A 24812-nucleotide genomic window follows, 5' to 3' on the forward strand; every position below is an offset into this window, starting at 1 on the left:
ATGTCTAAGGGACATAACTAATCCATTAAAATAATTACCTATACAAGTAAATAAAATACTACAAGTATCTTACAAAATTTACTTATATAAGTATATTAATATTTATATTAAAACTAAATAAAAATATCTTGTACAAGTGGTACCCCTGACAGGATGACATACACCAATAATATAAATTTCAGAAACATTTGGCAAGAATTGTACTTATATAAAGAGCCCTTATATGGAGATTTTTTATATAACAAGCATTCTGAGAGTATTGCATGACAATACATACATGACATAGTCCCCTACTGGGTAAAAACTCATTATATTTGAAAAAAATGCTAACTTGTTCTATAACTTGTCATGGTGTAAACAAAATGAAAATAACAAGTCAATATCTTCAAGCATGACTAAAAACAGTGTGGAAAACTGATTATATGAGTGAATTTGGAAAACACTCTAACATTAGATATGATCAATGATTAATAGTTCTCTAAAATTAGATATGGATATATCTTTATTTCTCAACAAACCAAATTACAATGGTATAGAGATACACACAATAATTACATAGCGTATATCATGTATATGTACAGACATACAAAAATTATACCAAAGCAAGAGGGAGGTACATATCATATATTACGGTATACATATTAAACTAAATGATATCAAGACAAGTACATCAATTACCCAGAATGAATATTTACAAGTCTTAATATAAATTTGCACAAGTTATTAAGGGCATATCCAACAGTTTATTTCTGACGGTGAGAATTTTTTCCCTTTAAGATATTGTATTCTTCAATTGACAGAGAATCAAATTTTGCCAAAAAAAATATATGTTGTCGATTTCGTTTTTGCAAAAAATGCTGCAGAAAATTGAACATTTTTGCAATTATGGAGTAAAAAACGTTTTTTATTTAAAAAAAATAATTATGATTTTTTTATCAACATAAACTTATGTAATTGGGCTCAAATTGAAGCTAAATAATTTAAGATGGTAAGAAAAATCTAACTTTACCATTTAAAGCATTAATTCTTACTCAAATAAAGCCAAAAACGTTATGGTGAACCCAAAAAACGGCAAGAAATGAACATTTGAAATGCACATTTTTGATTTGTTTAAATATTTCTAACGGTGTCGATTTGGCCAAAGTAAGATATGTTATTCTATGAAAAAAATGGAACGTCATAACGTTTAGAAAAATATTTGTCACCATGCTCGTTTTTGAGGAAAATTGAGAAATATAATATTGTTTACTCAATCCCTGCCGTAAGCCTCACAAATTGCGCCAAAAATTAAGACGTTTTCCGAAAATAACGTTATATTTCCCCGCTAATTTTTCAAAGGCAGTGCGACGGTGTAGCAGACAAATTTATTTACACTGTGACTTTGTTGGGTAGTTGTCTCGATAGCACTCATATCGCATTTTCTTATTGATAATGAACCAGTATCTGGACGAGATAACATTTCAGTTAGTTTTACTATTGTGTTCGTCAAAATTGTGAAACCCGGGTGTGAAACATACAAACTGTGGAATTACAGACTATTTAAATAGTCCCTCTGGTAATCTTTCATCCCTCTTGTAAAAACAAAAGTATTTCACGTTAGAAATCCGTTTCTGTGTCTCGGTCTTTAGTACCAAAGCAGGGTTAATTTTCATATTATATTTACATTTGAATTTTTTGTTCTGAATATTCATTTAGTATGCCAATTGACGTCCGTCATCCATAATCATTACTTATTTTACCGTTACTTAAGAATATAGCGTTTTGCTTATATCGAAAATAACAAAGAGCACGTGAAATATTGCAACCAAACACTTGTCTGTAAAAACTCACAGACTCCGTATTATTTATTCATTTTGCAGTTTCAGGCTTTTTATTCTTTATAGGCTTCTAGCTATAACTAAAATCTGTATGTTGACTCTTAGTGTTTTGAATTATATGGGTCGTTGGGTTGCTGTCGTATTAATGTATACCTTTAAATCTTTTTCAAAACAAAAAGATTGATTTGGGTATGGAAATATTCACATCTCTGGACTTCATGGACTTCTCCCGTCAGACAGTATATCTTTCCTAAAATTGGGTGCGGCCGTTTAGCTGCTCGGATGTATAAATTTGCAGCCTTGTTTAGTCGAAATAAAAATGTCGTATATCCGATGCATAGTGCAGTGAGAGTTTCGCGCTATATATACGTTAAACAAACATCTAAATAAATGGTTGAAAGGATATATACGAACTTCGAATAAAATCTCTAACCAACAATAAACATGATAAAGGTTACATGAATCTTCAAATAAGTCACATTGCTGATTTTAACACATATGCTGTGCCTTTTGCAGGTGAAGATGAAAAAAAATTATTTAACAAAAGAGATCAGTTAAACAATAAATTGAGAATACACGAAAGGGCTGTAAGCGATCATGACTGTCGTTGTTTTACACTTCAATATATGAATTTTTGCACATATACACAATGGAGATTGTTTTCTGTTCTACTGCCCTCCACCTAGTTTGGCTGCATACAATGTAACTACTGATGTTGACTTCTATTGTATTATTGATTATTCACACCGTTGAATTGAAAGAAAAAGTGCGGAAAGAAAGTCTAAAATTTTCGTTTAAAAATAAGATATAAATAAAAACAAAATACCAAAACTGAAAAACTGTTTGAGACAATTATCGGGAGCGTAGCTATAATCCGACAACCCTAAATTCCGACAGTCCAGTAGTCCAACAGTTCGATAGTCCGACGGTCCGATATTCCGACAGTCCATTAATCCGACAGTCCGATGGTCCGACACGAAGCTCTTCTGCTGAGGGGAGGGGGCTCGATCTTCTGCTGCAAAGGATATGGATATCGTCCTATATAAATTGAATACATTTTTGTAACTTCATTGGGGTGTAAAAGCGTTGACCGAAGTACATTTTGTATGAAGCGCGGAATCTTCGCTCTCACCCCATATATCTCGTATTAGGTCACTAACACACCATGTAACTAATAATATTGAAAGCAGGGGCGGATCCAGCCATGTTAAAAGGGGGGTTTCCTGAAATGGGTCAGTTTACACAGCTAGTTGAACTCCTTGTCCAAGGAGAATTAGGAATTTACCGGCATTGCAATCATTTATGAAATCAGTCTGAAGGCTTTGAATCTAGTGAAATCGGGTCATTTTCAGAATTCCGGGGTTATTTATTTTTCTCAGGTCACACCCGCAGGATACGGGTCAGTTTACAGGTATGAAGACGTCTTACTGATCGATTTGACACATTATTTTTTTGCGTAAAAAAATTAAATTACAATCGTTCAATGTCTTTATAGACATTTTTTTTCAGAGACAAGTGACTGTGAGTCGGACTATCGGATTAAAGGACTGTCAGACTATCGGTTTGTCGAATTATAGGACTGTCGGACTACAGTATTGTCGGATTATGGGACTGTCGGATTATGGGTCTGACCCCCAATTATCAGTTGAGAACTAATAATTATGCCTCAGTATATGAAACTGATAAATTGATTGCTCTCGTGCTCCAGTGGCAAATATATCACGCATATTTACGACGGGGCGAAAGTGGATCTGAAGTAAATCATTGATACATTATTATGATAAAGAGTTTGCTAGCGGTAAAACGTATGCCGTACTAGAATGAAGTTGAATAAGATCAAAATCTTGAGTTAAGGCCACCCTTAAAAAATTGTTTGTTTGGCATTGCCGACTCACACCATCAGCAGTTGGGTAGGTAGGTAGGGATTTTTTTTTTTTTTATTTCATTTAAAAACTATATATATATATATTGCAACCATAATCATTTTGACTCTAGATCACAACCAAAAGCAGTGCAACATTTTGCAGTTGTGTGCACAAACTGATGGTTTCTTTGATAGGGGTTAATGTCACATTCTACAACATATATGGGTAATTTCATGTCAGACGTTCATTGTTTTTGGAGGAGTAAACCAAAGTACCCAGCAGAAACAGATCTGTGGTAGGGAACTGCATTAACCATATAACATGTTAGACATGAAAATTGAATCTTTATTGTGGGACTTTCTATTGAACAGAGTCTCAATGTCACATCTTGAAGTTGCCTTCAGTTTTGTAAACTTGTCATACATGTATCTTAATCAGTTCGACCACTACAGCTCCCTGTACAAATAGATGATTTAAGCTTTGATTCATTGTTTGCTTGTTTGATGGGATTTAAAATTAACTTTCTACACCATATTGGCAAGATCAGTTTATTAGTGGATGAAAGTGTAGTGCACAGAGGAACCTTATCATTAATGTCTTAACAATCTAACCTTAATTTTGTGGTTGCAAACTTATACCAAGAGGTGATAGACTAGCATTGATACATGTAAATTTTGTCGAACTAGAAAACTATCAAAGCCACTGCAGCCCCTGATCAGCTTTTGAGGATAGCAAAATATTACAAATTTAGAAGGTTGGCACAATAACAGACATGAATGCCAGACAATATTTATAAATATGTTGCTGTCAGATATCTTTTCTGTTTTAAGAATTATCTTTTATATCCATGTTAAGAAAAAAGGGGTTGGGTTTTAAGTTTGTGATACACACAAGAGGCTAGTCTTTAAAATAAGTATGTTTTGTACCAGGCTAACCTCTACATGTACAAAACTGCTATAAACCTGTAAATCTGGGACCATACATGTATTGGTCTTTTAGCTTTGGTGCAGGAACACCTTTCAGCCATCAAGCCAAGACATCATTTTGAATAGATATAAGAAGATGTGGTATGAGTGCCAACGAGACAACTCTCCATCCAAGTCACAATTTGTAAAAGTAAATAATGTATAGGTAAAAAAATGCATTGTTTTGGAATTTACATGGCAACATGCTTTGTTATCTGGTTCGAGAAAAATGAAAGATTTCACATATTCAAGAGATCTTTCAAAGGTTAAAGCTACAGATGTTTGTTCTGTCATGTCTTGGTGAAAAGCTTCTATCCCATGAAGTCAGGATGCAAAGCAGACACCAACAATAGTGTCACTGTCTGCTTTACCAAAGACGACATTTGAGTTCTCTACAAGGCCTTTCAGAACATCCATCCATGTTCCATGTAAAGATTCGAGAGAAGCTCTACTGTGATAGTCGACTTTGGTATATTTTTACCCCCTTACTGATAGGATTTCAAACTCCTGTGCTTGAATTGAACATTAGGGGATGCTATCCACTGCCTGTCTTTTTGACATTTTGGCAGACTTTTTTCTAATCTATGTCATTCAAGCGCTTGCTCTGAATACAGTTTACATCAAGCACTTTAAAGATCATGATTTGAAATAAGTAAAGCCTGGAAACAAACTCCGCGGATATGATCAAAATTCCGGGAATTTTCCGATTTTTTAAATAAAAAAAATACGAATTTTTAAACACCAATAAAATTATTTGGGCGGCAAGATTTTCAGTGGGTCGGGCGGCAATGCCAAACAAATGAAATTTTATTTTAGGTCTAAGCTATTAGCCCCCCCCCCCTTCCCCAATTTTGAATTATGGTATTTCGATGGCTGTTTTTTTTCCTATCCTATTATGGATCCGCTGATTTTGTGAGAGAGTGTCTAATTAGTCAAGACCTACACAAACCTACACTGCTTTTTTTTTTGCTAAATTATATTTGTTTCCTCATACACCTTAAACACCAAAATCGTCAGATATTTTCTACTTGTATGTCAGTGTATATATTACAATGTTTTCCTATTTCATTTTTTTAAAATTATTACAGTGCCATCTTTTGTTTTACATTATTTACGAGTTAAAGGTCATATTCATTTAAAAAGCTACTGTACGTTAATAGCACTTCAACGCAAAGCTTGATGAATGTTAGTTTATGCCATATTTTGTTTTTCTCAAGAAACCTTTTTTTCATCTTTCTCACGTAAAACCAAACTTTGAGTTTTCTATTCTGAATGACAAAATCTCGGAAAAGTTTGGTAAAGAATTAATTACAATTTGCATTCTAATGCAATAATAACTCCTTGCGCATTTGTTCTTGTTGTTCCTTTATACTGCATGTATTGACGATAATTTCAATAAAACGGAAACTTAAGTGAGTATTGTGTATAATGATCAAGATAATTGCATTTCTTTTATGATAGACCAAGAGGACAAAAATATCTTTAAAGATTCTGCTGGTCATGTTTTTAAATTCTTGTCATATTTTCGATTTTCTCAGGTTTTATCCATCCAAATGTATTAAATTTTTTTTTACACGACACCCCACTTTTGTCTTCATAAATCTGTTCAATAGATCATTTCGGATTTAGTGATCCGGCGGCATGAAATCCTTGTTATTTTTTCTTGGTTTAAAGGGTAAAAAACAATTCCAATGTTAACAAATAGTAAAGTCTGAAGAAAACCCTTTTCCCGCCATTTTCTAAATGTCTCGTATTTTGAAAACTACACACGAGACTAATGATTTTATTACTTTATTTTGTTTAAATATCAAAGTTGTTTTCATTTTAAGCAACCACATGAAATCCTTGTTATTTTAAATTAGAGCAGCAGACATCCTTAAGATCAGAAAGATTTTTACTATTCGTCATGTTCATCAGTTCATTAAATTTCAATGCATTTGGTTGATTTCTATATTTTTTTCTCAAAAACTGTTTACGATCATCATTGAATAGACGTATTTACACTTGTATGCAAATTTGTCCGCCATTACATAAAATCACACAGGTTCCCGTAAACTTTGACATAACAATTCAAAACATTTGACGTCACTATAAAAAAGTGATTGTTGCTTGACGTCAGAAGGTTATTCGGAGGCGATCTAAGGTCATTTGGAGACAAAATTCAGCTTAATACCAAAAGTGTAAATTTATACGTTTATACAGAACACATAAAAATATAATGAAATTCATCTCCGATGTCGCCAGAATTACAAAGTAAGCATTTTCTATTATCTCTTGCAACATTTTCCCATCTACCAGTCTCAATAGGAAATCTATGATTTCCTGTTCTCATTAATCTACATAATCATGATAATGTAATAATATTTCTATCATCTAAATTTTTAAAATAATTTTCAAATTCAGTTTTCTTTATACATACGGTAGTTTATAGCTTTTGGCGATTCTTGCACGTTAGTGTGCCATTTCTGTTTAAATTGATCAACAAGATTTTGTTTAACAATAGTACATGTAGTATATATAGCCATGTATCATTTACAAAATATTGGGTATCCCACACAAATGATAAACCAGATTCATCAAGAATGGATTTAACATGTTTCAACCAAGAAATATAATTTTTATATTTATACAATGAGTACTTGTATAGTATTGCAGGAAGTTTTTCTTGTTTTCCAGACAATAATTTAGTCCAGTAGTTAATTATACGGAGTTTTATATCAATTTCCAAAGGATATCTGCCCAATTCTCCGTATATCATGAAATTAGGTGTAGAATTTTTAACCTTAAGCAAAAGTTTGCAGAATTTCATATGAACCCTTTCTATAACCGAATTATTACCAAAACCCCAGACTTCACTCCCATAAATTAAAATAGGTTTAACAATCTTATCAAATAATTCAATTTAACATTCAATAGAAAGATTGTGCAATCTTCCTTTTTTGCTTTATTTGCTTGTGCTTTTTTAGCCTTTAAAAAACTTCCTGTTCTACGCAATAAAACAGCTAGATAAGTAAACTCATTAACAATTTCTAGTACATGTACAATATTTTTATAATTAAACTTAATATTATTAGGTAGTCTGCCTTTAGAGAAAATTACAATTTTACTTTTTTGTACATTCACTTTCAGTTTCCACAATTCACAGTATTCAGATAAAGTATCCAGTTGCTTTTGTAAGTCAACTTGCGACTCTGATAACAAAACTGTATTGTCTGCATATAATATAATAAAAAGTTTAAGATAACAATCTGGTTCAGTTTCTAATTCATTATCATTTTCCATGTTCAATGGACCGTGAAATTGGGTAAAAAATCTAATTTGGCCTTAAAAGTAAAAAGATCAACCAATAGGGAACATGTGTACTAAGTTTCAAGTTGATTGGACTTTAACTTCTTTAAAAACTACCTTGACCAAAAAGTTTAATCTGAAACTCACACTTTTAATTTCTATGTTCAGTGGACCATGAAAATGTGGTCAAAAGTCTAATTTTGTTTTAAAATAAGAAAGATCATATCATAAGGAACATGTGTACTAAGTTTCAAGTTGATTGGACTTCAGCTTCATGAAAAACTACCATGACCAAAAACTTTAACCTGAAGAGGGACGAACGGACGGACAGACGAACGGACGGACAAACGGACGAACAGACAGACGAACCGACGGAAGGATGCACAGACCAGAAAACATAATGCTCCTCTACTATTGTAGGCGGGGCATAAACAGTATAGGAGATAAATTTTCCCCTTGCCTAACACCAACATTACATGGGAAAAATTCTGAAAATTCATTACTATAACAAATTCTAGATTTTATGTTACTGTACATATTTGTAACAGTATTAAATATTTTACCATTCACAGAGTATTTAAGTAATTTTGACCAAAGTCCTGCATGCCAAACAGTATCAAAGGCCTTTGCAAAATCAATAAAGGCACAATAAAGTTTTTTCTTTTTCTGTTTTATCAGTTCAAATAATAGATGAAGTACAAAAATGCTATCGGTAGTAGAATATTTTTTCCTAAATCCAAACTGGTTTTCTTTAAGCATTTGCAATAAGAAATTTTCTAAAAATGAGCTTACTCTAAGATTGAGTACTGAAGTAAAAAGTTTACGGTACCCAAGCAGCTTAAAATAGTGATGGGTCTATAACTTTGTGGATCACACTGATCATGCTGATCTCCTTTATTCTTATAAAAAGGTATAATATTTCCAATAACATGAATAAGCCATTTAGATTCTGGTACATTTCCCGAACTAAATATAACATTAAAAAGTTTAACATAAACAGGCATAAAAATATTACATGTAGACTTTATATATTTATTTATAATTCAATCATCACCACATGCTTTTCCGTTTTTCAGTTTTTTTTATACATGTAAAAATTTCTACCTCAGTAATACTACTGTTATATGATGTAATACAATGTATATATTTTTAAGTTATAATCAAATATAATTAATAGTTCCAAATATTTTTTCTTTCATTTGTCACAAACTAATATAGATTTGTAACTTATCTATAAAATGTCAACAACTTTTATCTATACACAATGTAATGTTATCTTTCACTTCATAATTTTTATTTATATATATATATAGCATTCAGAAAATTAGTTTATACAAAATAAATCAAAGAGCAGATTGCTCTGAGGGATATGATTGCCGTTGTTTCATTGACACATGTATACATGTAGCTGGATAATATTATTTTCAAAACTAATTCAAGACAACTGCACATTTAAAATAGTTACAAAATAGCCAATCACGGATAAAAGTGTATGAACAATGTAATCAGGCCTATGTTCTATTTTTGTACTATCAATTCCAAGTTTACTTTCCACAGCAGTCACTGAGACTCAGACTGAGAGAAGGTATTTCACTTCGTATCTTATCACCTATTTTTCTACGTTAATTCTAGGAGGAACCCCATTCCTAACTCTTTAAATATTTAATTTCCTTTGGGTCAGTGATCATGACTCCTTTCCGTACACATTTATCGGTTTAAAATGCGATCATTTTTAATATAATACGACGTTTATTGACAGAACGAGCTAATACTCGTATGGTGTTATTCAGAATTCACGGAAGGAGTCTTCCATAATATGGAAGACTTCATTTCGCCTGAAGGGGTGTTCTACGATAAGGATTCCTTTTTTTCAAATTTAAATGATGCATATGATTTAAAATTATGCAACAACAATAACCTTCAATAGCAGACATACATAGAAAAAATCCCATGAGTTATAAATTAATTAACTGAGTGGAGAATCCAGAGCAACCACTCAATCTAAAACCCCTTGAAGTCAAGAAAACTATACGCATGCGCATAATTTCCAAAACAAACCCTGGAGCAAGAACGTATATTAAATGTTTATTAAACGACCTAGATGGTTCTCTATTTCTTTATGGAAGTACAATCTCAAATATCAGTTTCATAACGGTAACATATAAGAAAAACTCCACTTCAGTTCTTAAATGACAGAAATAGATTTATCGGAATTCAGAGAACTCTCGCATTTTATCAAAACTGGGAATTCCCTCTGACGTGTTTCTAAATTTATAAGTATGTTTTGTACCAGGCTAACCTCTACATGTACAAAACTGCTATAAACCTGTAAATCTGGGACCATACATGTATTGGTCTTTTAGCTTTGGTGCAGGAACACCTTTCAGCTATCAAGCAATCGTATCCCAAAAACACTTCAATTAACCAAAGAATGTCTTTAAAAATGAGTTATCTGTCTTTGTACACAGAAATATGGTATAACATACAAAATGTAGTACTCTAACATTAGATATGGACCACGATAACTCTGAACTAAATCATCATGATCAGACCTGAACAAAATTTGAACTTGATCTTTAACTTGTCATGATAAAACTATATATACCAAATATCAAATCAATATCTTCTAGAATGAAGAAAAAAGTGTGGAAAGCTGATTTGCTGGACTGACGGATGGACAGACAGACAGACGGAGTGCAAACCTAAAGTCCCCTTCGACTTTGTCGATAGGGGACTTATTGAATTAATATTATCAAGGGGCATAACTGTTTTAAAAATAAATTATCGATCTGAACTGATTTCTGAACTTGTCCAAGACATTGCTGATATATAAACCTTTTATATAAATTGCATAAAAATCTGACAATAATTGTACAAATGAGAGCGCTAACAAGACCAAACGGAAGGACGGACAGACGGACGCTCTGTCATTATATGTCCCCCACAACGTGTTTGAGGAGGGGGGGGGGGGGGGGGGGGGGGGGGGGGAATGCAGAAATTCTATCAATAAATTTCTGTCTCTACGAGAGCTTCTCTATGCGAAGCTCTACTAATAGTCAACTTTATCATACCTGCCAACTTTCACGATTTTGACCCTTTGTCACGATTGCACGATCGTGATCGTGAAAAACCCTCTAAAACACGATTTTGTGAAAATCTACACGAAAAATATGATTGTTCCCGATCTATGGAATACAATTGTGTTCAGCCACTCAAATTCTATGTTTCTCATGATCAAATTAATCAGCCAATCAAAAAAGTTTTCTCTCAAGAATATTCTTACATCCTAGATTTTGAACTTGTGTTGTATTCCTCTGTTTGTTAAAATCGTGAACATGGCAAATGGGTTTTCACCTGCAAAGAGGTTCTTACACAGAATAAGAATAAAAGCATGACTGATTGACAAACTTCAATGATGCAGTACTACCATAAAGATAATAAATAGTAGTTTATCACTAATTTATTGATACTACACTTGCTGTAATAAATGTTATAAATTTACGTATTCAATTAAATTTCCAAATTATTTAAAGTACAGATGTACTATTCTTTATTTTTCACATGGACAAAACAAAACCCCCCACATGAGGAATCTCTTAAATGAGGGACTTCCCTTAGTCAAGGGGTCATTTTACTCTTGTAAAAAATAAAATAGAAAAATCATTAAATGTAGATTTTTTAACTTAAAAATGGGAAATTCTGACATTATATTTAGAACAAATTTTCTAAATGAATGGTCCAATTAATTTGAAAAATGAAGAAGATATAAGGCCAAGAACATATCAAAATTCTTGGACATGTGTTGACCATATAAATACCAGATAGATCATAAGATGTATAGTTCTTTGGGAAAAGTTTCTTCAAATAATATGAATATGTGCTCATTTTTACTTAAAAAGTGGTTTTTAATGTCCTTACATTGAGGGGTTACTCCTAGGTGTTGTTCCCAACCTGATAAAGGTCCTTCTTTGTGCATAATTTTAAATTGGAAGAGTCAACAATTATTAAATATCCTTACACATGAAATTAATACCTGGTCTTGCAACCACATGTTCATTTTTTCTACTGATATATAATAACTAGAATCATGCAAATAAACTTAAGAAAAAGGCATGTAAGCTCATCTTACAAATATGACACTTTTTCTAGACCACAAAACAGCACGCGCAAAATAGTCGTCGCAAAGTATTGTAACCTTTGAAATTGTTGTCGCGCACTAAAACCCCCATGGTCACTTTCAAAAGTTGGCAGGTATGCTTTATTATTTACAGAATTTTATTAATAGAATTTCCGATTCCTGTGGTCCTATTTTCCACAATAACCCATGATGGTGATCCTATTAAAGGAGGAAGATACAAGACATTAGATAATACTGTTCCCTGGACCCAGGTTTAACACTTAGGCAGCAACCATTTGATTTTCTGGGGGAGGGGGGGGGGGGGGGCTATGGTTTTTTTTTCTGTACAAACTTTTTTTTTCGCCTGTGGAGAAAAACAATCTAATTTTTTTCGCGACAAGTCGTAAACAATTTTTTTCTTTCAATTTTAGCATTACATATAGCATGTATCTAAGTGGCAGCTGAGGGTGTAACAAACAATTTTTTTTTTTCAGAATTCAAAACAAATTATTTTTTTCTCCAAAAACTGGAAACAATCTTTTTTTTCCAAAAAAAACCATAGCCCCCCCAGAAAATCAAATGGTTGCTGCCTTATTAAAATGATATTATAGTGGTGTAGGTCACTTTTTGAATATTTAAAGATTTTAACATTTGATATGATTTGTCACGTCGAGACACAGGGGAAAACAGATTGTAAATAATCTCTTTCTTACCTTGCCTCTTTTATAGTTCACATAATAAATGTTTTCTACAGAGCAAAGAAATTATCAGGAAGTTTGAAGAGAAATTTTACCAGGAAGAAATTTACCTGGCTTCCCGCGGTACCAAGGGGAAATAACTTAAAACTTCTTCTTCCAAATCTTCACATCCTTTGTAGGACAACCACACCGTTAAGGCATGTAAAACAAAACCCACCACCATACAAGTAGGAATATATTTACACTATAATTTGAATAATTCCATCCTCCACCGCTATATACAGGATCACTTTTGTAGTTTCACATATATCTTGTTGTATGTATTCTTAGTTGCGTTTAAAATTGTTAGGCTAGTTACCGGACATATATACAATGGGATTATATATGTTTACGTAGTAAAATAGTTCATTCTTAAGAGACAATGTAGTAAAATAGTTCATTCTTAAAAGACAATGTTGTAAAATAAGTTGCTACACTCAAGTTCGCACTAATAAAAAGAATAATAGATTTGCAGCAGTAAAATGTAAAATAATTCGCCTTTCGTGATATGATAAGAAGATCTAAAAGCTAAAAGAAAATCACTTTCTTTCCTTTTCATATACTTAAAATTGATTAAAATGTCCATATTGCCTAAAAACTTAATCCACGCATATAAATAGACAATTTCACATCATAAAGTATAGAACAAGATTTTTAAGATTTCGTTGCATCTATATATTAGCACTTTGTGCGACGTTTACGATCTAGGCACGCACTGTAATGTAACAGCAATTGTCATATGTTTATTAATATAGTTCTAAAAGCTTGTCTTTAAAAGGTAAAAGATTTTATCTCACATCTATATTGGCACCGGCACACCCATATTACGTATTTGTTGCAGCATTCTGCATAATGTTCATTGTAAATATGGTCTAATTACACCCATGAATTCCGAAGCGTTTGAAATTAACATGTTATACAGTGAGCTCGACTTATTTGGAATTGGCTGCCCTACACACCCAGACCCAACCCTACCATAATCCCTGATCAAAGCATCTTCCAATCAGCTATGGTTGAAGTAGAAGTTTACATCTGGCGCTGTGTATAAGGTATATGAGACGTTTTGCTTGGTGTTCTATCTTTGAGACTTCTTCACTGTTCAGACGAAGTTGTCGTTGTACCATGGTTATGTCCATCAATATCTGTATTTTGGTCCCTTCATTAAGAGATTCCCACTCTATTTTGCTGTTGCTTGTTAATATGTTCTCTATCTCTTTAATTACAGGTCTTCTGATCTTATCCCAAGCTTTACATTTGATCAATAGATGTTCAACCGTTTCCACTTCCTGGCTGCATGCGTTGCATATTTCCTGGTTTCCTTCTTTGTAGATTTTATATCTCAGGGGCTGCAGTGAGTAGGTTCCAGTGAGGAGTTTTAGTTTGATTGGAATTCTAAAACGGTCTTTGTTGGTGTATCTTTTAATCTTCAGTATGCTGTGGATTTTGCCTGCCATGAAGTTGTCTGTTTGAAGGTAGTTTAGCCCTTGATACAGGTTGGCAATAACTGATATTTCGTTGACCCAGTGGTTAGCAATTTGTCTTTTTATTTGATTGACAGTGGTTTTAGTCACATCTGCATTATTCAGCATATCAATGGCTCTGCCGAGGTTGTATTTGAACATGACCCTCTGTACTTCAATATACCAGCTGTGGCTTCCTGAGGATTTTACAGCTAGTTGTCTTTTACCAAGCTGTTTTTCAACACTATTGTCTGATTGCTGACATATGTTACTAAAGAATGTCATCATTTTGGTATGGATTTGTGCCTCGACTGGTAGGATGCCGGTTAGAATGTACACTGCTGGATCAGGAGTACTCATAGGGACTGAGAGAATTTGTTTGAGCATCTTTTTCTGGAACTTTTCTAGGGTTTCCAAGTGTGCTGATTTTGGTGTCAGAAGCTCCATCCCGTAGAGTAGTACTGGTGATATGTAAGTCTTGTATAGATGAATTAAGCTTTCTGGATCTAATCCGTTTTCTCCATGGAATCCACTTCCGAACAAGGCATAGGCACTTCTTCTTGCTTTCTTGACATTTTCTTCAACATTGGACTCAATGTTTTGTCTCATTGATGTTGTCCTTATTATACCAAGATGTGTTGATTTTGTGACGTTTGGCATTGGATCTTCTCCTAACTGGTAGTGTTCTGGTTCACAATTGCTCTTGGTTGGCTTAGGTTTGATGTGTATTGCCACACTCTTCTGGGGTTGGAGCTTATAGCCTTCCATTCCTGCGTAGTCGGCAGATATATTTATTTGTACCTGCATATCAGGTGGTCTTTTTCCCAATAATGCTATGTCGTCTGCACATGCTGTAGTATTGCATAGGACATTGCCAATTTTGCATCCAAGGCCTGATTGTTGTAATCTATTCAGTAGAGGGTTAACATATACCTTGTATAAGTCAGTGCTGAGGATTCCTCCTTGGCGCACACCTTGGCTCACTGGGAACTCGTCAGCAATCATTCCTTCCCATTTGATGGCACTAGTTGATTGCCAGTGCATACTCTGTATTATCCTCCAGAGAGTGTCGTCGATACCGCAATGAAATAGTCGTCGCATGAGGTGACTGTGTACCACTACGTCAAATGCAGACTTTGCATCTAGTAAAACCAGCTCAAATTCTTGGTTACTGTCTACACTCTCTCGATAGACTTCTTCCACAACCAGACCTGCGTTCAGTGGCGATGATTTTGCTGTGAAACCTCGTTGGGTTGGATTTTGATCTTTAAGGACTCTTGGTTGTATTCTATCCCTGATTATTGCCTCTATTATCTTGTTAACGACTGGCAGTACTGTTATACCTCTGTAGTTGGCAACATGACATCGGTCTCCCTTGTTTTTGAAGACAGGTGTAAGAAGTCCTTTCTTAAGTATGTCTGGGACACAGCCATGTTTAAATACCAGATTGATGAGCCTTAAAAGTAGTTGTTCTAGCTTTTCTCCTGCATAGATGAGGTGCTCAACAGTGATGCCATATATGTCTGCAGATTTACCTCTATTTAGGGTCTTTATGGCCTTCTTAAGCTCTGTCTGGGTTGCCAGGGGAGTTTCCTTACTTTTTACCATGTCGTTGATTAATTTGATTTCATATTCAACCAGTTCGTGATAGTGTTGGTCCTTCAGCTGGGATGATTTTTCTGCTGATGCTAGATTTCCAAAGTGTTCAGTAAAGCCTTCAATTACTTGGTCACCAGAGTAAAGATTATCATTTACATGTAGGTCCATTATACCAGTTCTGTTTCTATTCCTGTTGCCTTTTACTAGTTTGTGATACAGCTTACTGTCTCTTGTTCTTGCCTCCAGTATCTCTTGTTTTTCTCTGTCACGCTCTCTAGCCTGCTCAACTTTCACCTGCTTTTTAAATTCCTTTCTGCTGTTGACTCTGTCTTGATAAGACTTGTCATCTGGGTTGGTGGGTTTCCCATTTCTACTCCATATATCATAGCATTTTCTCATCTCTTTCAAGCTACTTTTGATGATTGGTGTCCATACTTTCAGTTTTGGTTTTGCCTTGTACTTGGATTTATTAGATGAGCTCTCATTTGCTGCGTTTGTTAGCATTTGGTGCATCTTTTTTTTTTTTTAATCTAAAATCTGATTTATTGCACTATTGCTGTTATAATTAATACCATGTCTACAGCATTTGACAGGGCATCCCTGAAGCGTTAGTTTTACTGAACAAACAGGGAGATTGTTCAGTAAATTATTAATAATAATAATAAATGGTTAGATTTACATGTTACAATATTGTGTATACAGATTATACAGATTACTACAGAAATTATTTTCCGGAAAAAAATACATTCGTGAACCGCTTTGACTCTGTATATATGCTAGTTGACCTGGTCATGACCTATTGATCAAGGATTACACGATGGAGGCAAATTAACAGTCGAAGCAGTTTGTTGTATATTAATTATGTAGGTGAACATACTTGGTTACGAATTGAAGTACATTATATAAGTATATTTATTTATGAGTATGTGATATATTAAATGAAGGATGCGTCAGAATAGTAGGGGTTTAATCTTTATCACTGATCATGATCATGACGAAGTCTACAACACGTGGTTTTAAGATTAACTAATATAGAGACACATGTATTACTGAATAAATTAGCATATAGCATATATGCGAGAATAATAATTATATGTATAAGCTTATTTCTTTCAAAATTTTACCATGTTTACCACCTGAAAGTGTCGAAATATTTAAGTAGTTCAAAAAATCTTTTTTGAACAGGGCATACACATCAAAATTTGTAGTTTTATAATTTGAACTGTGAGTGCACTTGTGGATAGAAAATGTAATGAGTGTCACCAACAGATTTATATCATAATAATTGATATCACCGATTTTATATCCTATAATGAGATTTCTGTAGTTTAGGATATGATGACCTATTTTAACTTTATTTAATAGTATTTTGATCTTTTCCCAAAAAGTTTTAAAGTAACGACATTCTAGGAAAAAATGTTTATAATCTTCTGTTACATTACATAAGTCGCATTTACTGTCTTCTTTTATCTTCCATTGAAATAGCAATTGTTTGCAAGGAAGGATATGATGCAGCAATTTCCATTTAAATATTTTTAATCTGTTATCTTTTAAATAAGTAAATATAAAGTTAAGCATTGATTTAATTGGAATTAACGAATCTAAATTTAGGACACGTTTCCATTTAAAGAAACCTGGAGGCGTGTCTTCATTTCCACTATTAATGTGTGTGTATATTTGTTTTGTTTCCATTACTTGTAAAATTATTATCTTATTTTTTTCTTTTGTATTGATGCAAAGGTTAAGTTTATTTTTTACTTTTGATTTTATTGATTTTTCTGATTTAAGTACCTTGAGCCATTCATTTGGTAAGGCATAATTAAGTTTTGAAATTTCAAACATTAAATTGGATTTTGAGGATATTTTATTAGATATTATTTCTTGAGAGATATTACCATTTTGGTCTATTATATCGTTAACGTATATAATACCTTCTTTTATCCAATTTATAAAAACTAAACACTTTCCTTGAAATTTTATCAGTTTGTTTCCCCATAAGATTTGTTGTCTAATGTTTTTAAAATTCATATTGAGTTTGGTATTATTTAAATTTTGTACTTTGAACCAAGACTTTACAATTTCTAAGTAGAATTTTGGTAAAGTTTTATGTAGGTTTTGTATTGAGTAAATGTTGTCTAGATTCATGTAAAGTAGCATGAAATTAGCACCAAATTTATTAAAGTAAAATGTCGGAATTACTTTCCAGTTAGCAAAATCATCTGCAGTAAGTCTTTTTATCCATGCTATTTGTAGTGCAGTTATATAATTGTCTATATCTGTCATTTTAAGCCCTCCCTCAGTAGTATTTTTGCTAAGGGTGGTTCGTTTGACCTTTTCTCGTTTACCATCCCATATAAAATTGTAGATAATAGTTTTAAACTGTTGAATAAATTCATGTGGTAGGTTTGTGACTGAAGCTAAATATGTAAGGTTAGGTACAAGAAGAGATTTTACAACTGTTATTTTGCCTATCATTGTAAGATTTCTTTTTTTCCAATTACTTATTAATTTGTCACATTTCTGTATTATTTTTTCAGTATTCAGCTTATCACATTCAGCTCGATCTGTTCCAAAATAAACTCCTAGACTTTTTATTGGTCCTTTATTCCATGTTATATTTTCAAACTTATCTTTACAATGTTTTAATTTTCCTAACCAAATGCCCTCAGTTTTTGATCTATTTAATTTTAAACCTGATAGCGTTCCAAAGATTTCAATAATATTAAGAGTGTGACGTACTTCATCTTTTGATTTTAGAAAAAGTGTTGTGTCGTCAGCTAATTGAGAAATCTTTAAACTGTGTGTTTTAGTATCTAGCTTAATTTGAAAACCTTTGATGTTGTTGTCTTGTCTTATTCTGCAGGACAAAATTTCTACAGCAATAACAAAAATCAGGGAACTTAACGGGCAGCCTTGTCTAATACCGCGTTTAATGTTATACGGTGATGAGACCCACCCATTGTTTAACATACAACCCGTTATGTCTTTGTACAGAGTTTTAACCCATTTGATAAAAGGATTTGGAAGGCCGAATTTCTTGAGTGCTTCATACATAAATGGCCATTCCAATGAGTCAAAGGCCTTGGAAAAATCTATGAAGAGCAATGCTCCTTCAATATTGAAGTATTCTGCATGGTCTATTATGTCTTGAATTTGACGAATGTTGAAACCTATATATCTATTTTTTATGTAACCATTTTGGTCACTATGGATGATTTTAGTTAGTATTGGTTTAAGACGTTGTGCTAAAGAATATGCCATAAGCTTTGTATCAACATTGAGTAAAGTAATTGGTCTATAGTTGTCTAAAAGAAGTGGGTTTCCCTTTTTATATAATAAAGAGACTACTCCTATTTTTTGTAGTGTGCTCATTTCTTCCTTTTGATAGCATGTGTTAAAAACTTTAACAACAATTTCTTTTAAATTTGTCCAGAAGGTTTGATAAAATTCTACACTGATCCCGTCGATGCCCGGTGATTTATTTAATTTCATAGATTTAATAGCTTCTGTACATTCTTTTATGGTAAGCTCCCCTTCTAGGTTTTGAGTTTCCTCATGAGAAAGAGTTTTATCTACTTTTGTTTCTGTTATATATTTTTTTATTTCATTTTCATTAGGATTTGTACTTTTATATAAATTTTCATAGAAGTTTTTTTCTAACTTTAAAATTTCAGATGAATCTGTTATAATTTCTCCTTTTTCATTTGTAAGTGCAGAAATATTTTTATGAGTTTGTCTGGATTTTTCAAGGCCTATAAAAAATTTTGTGTTTTTTTCTCCTTCTTCTGTCCATTTTACACGTGATCTAACCTGAGCTCCCTTTGCTTCATTTATGTAAAGGTTCTCTAGTTTTTTCTCAGCATTGTTTATTCTATTTTGAACATTATTATCCTGTAAGTTTTCTGCATTTTCGTTCAATTTTTTTAATGACAGTTCTAATTTAATTATTTCATTTTTATTTTCAGCTTGTTTTTGCCTACAGTATTTAATGGTTATGTCTCTTACTTCAGCTTTAAAAACGTCCCACTTAACTCGAGGATCTACAGCCGTAGTAAGTATTTTTTGTTTATAAGTTTGAATTAAGTTATTAATGAGATTTTGATATTTTGTGTCATTCAATATACTGTTATTAATTTTAAAGAAACCTCGGCCTCTACTGTGTGCTTTGTGTCTTAGCTTTAATGAAATTGCCTGATGATCAGTGTAAGAAATAGCAGCGGGTCTAATATCTGCTGCTGTAATATGTGGTCTTATATCAGAGCTAATAAGAAAATAATCTATTCTGCTTGCTATGTTAAAGTTATTTTTCCTTCTCCAGGTGAACTGTCTTTTGTTTGGGTTAATTTCTCTCCATATATCAACTAACTTATGTTTTTTTATTAATTGTTTCAAACTATTTACAGGTTTATTAAATTTTTGTGTACTTGTACTTTTTCTGTCGTTTTCAGCCAGACTTTCATTTACAGTCAGAGCTCAGACATAAATAAGTCTGAATCTGCTTTTGACTCATAGAGGTCTAAATTTGTAAGTTTAAGGATTAGTCTCCCTTTAATGCAAGACAAAATACGACTTACATAAGTCAAATGTTGTTAAGCAAGAAATAATTGACCAGAATCAAAAAGTTGCAAATATCGACTCCTACAAGTCGATAAGTGATCAAAATTGGTTAACTTCAAGACCCACGCATATTTATAAGGAGGTCATGCATCTAAATCAAATAATGACAACATTGAAAGACAATGCTTTGTCTTCTAAAGAAAAATATGAATGAGAGTCTAAAAAATCGGAGATAATGTTAATTAACCTTACAATGCAACCACCTGGAACTACACTTAATGAGGAAAAACATCTGTGTTTAGCAAGGATGTTCAATTAGACAATTACATATAGATAGCTCAAGTCCTTGTGAACTCTCAGACAGGTTTTTGCTGTCATAGGTTGTGTAGTTTGGCCACCAAGTGAAATTAAGTTTTTTCATCAACATAAATAGACCTAAACAAGTCTGTCATTTTATGACTTAGATAAGTCTAAAATTGAAAACTCATTTTATGATAAATACATGTTTTGACTTCTTTAAGTCAAAAACAAAAATAGACTTGTTTATGTCTGAGCTCTGACTGATTTATATCCCCTCCAAGTATTAAAATGCCTAATCTATTATTTTCAATTAAGTTGTTTATTTTTTTGAAGAAAGAATTTCTATTTCTTTGTATATTTGGTGCATAAACATTAACTAAAGTGAAGATGTTATTATCAAGTTCTACATTAATTAGAATAAACCTGCCCTCCTCATCTTTTATTTCATTTATTATTTTGTGATTTATGTTTTCTTTAATTAAAATTGAAACACCTCTGGATAGGGAATTCCCAAAGCTATGGTATATCTTACATTTAGTTTCACTATTTATTACATTTATGTTTTTATCGGTGAAATGGGACTCTTGAATAAACAAGATGTCACATTTTTGATTTTCACACCAAATATATAGTCTGTCTCGCTTTTCTTTTTTTCCTAGCCCTTGGCAGTTCAAGGAGCAAATATTTAAATTATTACTCATCTAAATAATGAACTATACATGTATTAGCAAAGATTACTACAGAGATATACATCATAACAAACTGTTTTAATTTGTTGTATACAATACAACTATGACTAAACGTATAATAGTAGTAATGCATGAGTATATATAATATATATGTATCATTATAATATGTGTTTTTTACAATAATACAGTTTTGTACTTGTGCCTGTATGTAAATGTATATAGGAGCTTGATTTTCAGAAATTACTTTTTCTATTTTCAGATATTTGAATTGTTCAATAAGGAGTGTTCGAGTGCTCAACAACATTATAACTGTGATCAAATGAAATATATTCTCAACAGTTTTTGATGACGTCTTAAATTTTCCATACATTTGAACCTGGAAATGATATCTTTCTGTGTAGAATTCTTTGGAGATTTTTAAATGTTCACTTAACGCTGCTGTACATGTGTGTATCATGTGTTTTAATAAGATATGGATCTGTACTTCAAGTGAATATACTGCATTTGGTGCATCTTACTGATTAGGAGTTCGGCATCATCTGCTGTCTCGGCTGGGCTTTCTGCCATCGTGTCCACCTGCCTGTTGATAATTGCCAAGTATAGATCTTGGTCTACTTTGTCCCATTTTATAGTTGGTTGAAGTTGCTGAAGTTTACTGTTTTGATTTGTACCTCTTTTTGGAATCCCTATCTTAACTTCACATTTAATAGGATAATGGTCGGAGTGGTTACTTATGACATCTTTCAGGACCTCTTTTTCTGCCATCTCCATATGTCTGGACTTATACAGGAAGTAGTCAAGTTCGGAACATTCTTGGCCATTTGTCTTAATAAAGGTCTTCCCAGTATTCTCATAGCCTAGCCTGTAGTCTTCGATTAGTTGTTGTAAATACTTTTTCCGTTTGTTTTGCCTTTCATCATTTCCCAGATCTTCATTGAGGTCTCCTCCAATTATAATTTCATGTGTGTCTTGGTATTTAGTGATGATCTCATTTAGTTGGTCAATGGTGTCCAAGAACTCATCTGTACTGTTTCGCCCTCCTGTTGAAGGTAAATACACTGATACCACCAGTAGTTTTTGATCTTTCCCTGATATTTCTACACATTGGATCCTCTCTTTACCATCGTCCAATGGTCTGACTTGACTGTCTATTTCGTTTTTCCATATAACAGCAACCCCTCCATGTCCCCTTGATAGAAATGTTGGTTGTATTGGGTCATATTCATCGCTTCCTTTTGCAGCATAGTTGGTACATTTGCCAATTTCTTGTAGATAATGTAATTGTGCATGAAATAGCCAGTGTTCTTGAAGCAACAGTATGTCGTTATTTTCCATTAGATCGTGCAAGGCGTATATGTTGGATTTTGCATTTTTACAGTTGAATGATATAATTTTCAGAACTGTAACGCCTTCTTCTTCTGCTGTTTTTGCTAACTTCTGTTTTTTTTGGAGGCTTGGCTGGCATAAAAAATCCTCGTTGTGGGTTCTGGTTTTGCTGAGGGGCTCTTGATTATGGCTCGTTGTTGTCAGTCTGGTATTATTGTGCCAATCATGTATACCCTGGTTGTTGTGTTCAGCATATCTTCGATCTTTGACGGTGACATGTCTCCTGTCAGGTGCAATGGGACTCTTGAATAAACAAGATGTCACATTTTTGATTTTCACACCAAATATATAGTCTGTCTCGCTTTTCTTTTTTTCCTAGCCCTTGGCAGTTCAAGGAGCAAATATTTAAATTATTACTCATCTAAATAATGAACTATACATGTATTAGCAAAGATTACTACAGAGATATACATCATAACAAACTGTTTTAATTTGTTGTATACAATACAACTATGACTAAACGTATAATAGTAGTAATGCATGAGTATATATAATATATATGTATCATTATAATATGTGTTTTTTACAATAATACAGTTTTGTACTTGTGCCTGTATGTAAATGTATATAGGAGCTTGATTTTCAGAAATTACTTTTTCTATTTTCAGATATTTGAATTGTTCAATAAGGAGTGTTCGAGTGCTCAACAACATTATAACTGTGATCAAATGAAATATATTCTCAACAGTTTTTGATGACGTCTTAAATTTTCCATACATTTGAACCTGGAAATGATATCTTTCTGTGTAGAATTCTTTGGAGATTTTTAAATGTTCACTTAACGCTGCTGTACATGTGTGTATCATGTGTTTTAATAAGATATGGATCTGTACTTCAAGTGAATATACTGCATTTGGTGCATCTTACTGATTAGGAGTTCGGCATCATCTGCTGTCTCGGCTGGGCTTTCTGCCATCGTGTCCACCTGCCTGTTGATAATTGCCAAGTATAGATCTTGGTCTACTTTGTCCCATTTTATAGTTGGTTGAAGTTGCTGAAGTTTACTGTTTTGATTTGTACCTCTTTTTGGAATCCCTATCTTAACTTCACATTTAATAGGATAATGGTCGGAGTGGTTACTTATGGTCAGGTGCGTGTGTTGCTCTGGGTTGTAGGGTGTCAGCTTGTCTGTTGTTGCTTGGCTGTGATACTCTCAGTGGGATGGTGTTTACAAATGGAACACTTGGCTGTACAGTATTACGTATTAGTGGTATTCCAGCTAACATAGGTTGTGGGTGGCTATTTTGGTTGATAAATGTTGCCATATTTGGTTGCTGGATATGTTGGTTGAAAAATGCTGCCATTTTAGGTTGATGGTAGTCTTGTCTGGATTCAGGTTGTTGCCTATGCTGTACCTGTGGATGTATATTTTCATCCACGATATGGTGTGCCATGTTAAGGTTCATTACGTATGAATTTGATGCCGTATCATCTTTAGGATTCTCATGATTGTCGTTGAGTTTGTGGAGAAGACTGGGATCACCTTGACTTGCTTTCTCATACTGTTTAGTGGTGTTATCAGTGCTCAATAGGCTTGTGGCTACGGAATCAATCTGCTTTTCTACCTGGTCCATCACCATTGATGCTAATTTTTCGTGTATTGTCATCATTCTGTTATTCAGCTTCTTCTGCATTTGTTCAAAGATTCCGGGCTGTTCTTCTCCAGGTTGCTTCTTATTGTCTGCTGTGCTACTGTTTCCCTGCAGTTCCTCAAGGCGACGTCTCATTGTTGTTACCAGTGATTCTAATTCAAAGTTGCGGGCTTCCAAGTATTGTACTCTTGTTTCAAGCAGTATTGATTTTGCCTGGTCTTCTTTTAGAGTTTTTTCCCTGATTTTGAGTTGTTCTTCAGCTTTTCTTAGTTTCAGCTCTCTTTCTCTCATGTCTTTTGTTTTAGTATCTGTTTGGTCTTGTTTACTCTTTGAGGCTTTTGTAGGGGGCACTTCAATGCATACATCTGCTGGACGCAATATTGTCTTTGAGTTAGCATGCTGGTGGTTTGGAGGCTCAGATTGGGGCTTTCCATTTATAG

At 33.3% G+C, this 24812-nt stretch overlaps 1 protein-coding gene and 1 long non-coding RNA gene across 2 annotated transcripts in view; one reads left to right on the forward strand and one right to left on the reverse strand.

Moving 5' to 3' along the window:
* The window catches only part of LOC143054465 (uncharacterized), a 72024-nt gene extending 59154 nt beyond the window's left edge, over positions 1–12870 (reverse strand). The window contains exon 1 of the mRNA XM_076227484.1: positions 12766–12870. The gene's annotated coding sequence lies outside the window, so the exon portion shown is untranslated. The remainder of the gene's footprint in view (positions 1–12765) is intronic.
* A 3601-nt stretch (positions 12871–16471) lies between these two features.
* On the forward strand, positions 16472–21890 carry LOC143054652 (uncharacterized). Its single transcript, XR_012971767.1, has 3 exons — positions 16472–16711; positions 19814–19899; positions 21654–21890. It is a non-coding gene; the product is annotated as an uncharacterized LOC143054652 (long non-coding RNA).
* The last annotated feature ends 2922 nt before the right edge of the window (positions 21891–24812 follow it).

This window comes from Mytilus galloprovincialis, chromosome 12 (genome assembly GCF_965363235.1).
Source record: "Mytilus galloprovincialis chromosome 12, xbMytGall1.hap1.1, whole genome shotgun sequence".
In the NCBI taxonomy this organism is placed as follows: domain Eukaryota; kingdom Metazoa; phylum Mollusca; class Bivalvia; order Mytilida; family Mytilidae; genus Mytilus; species Mytilus galloprovincialis.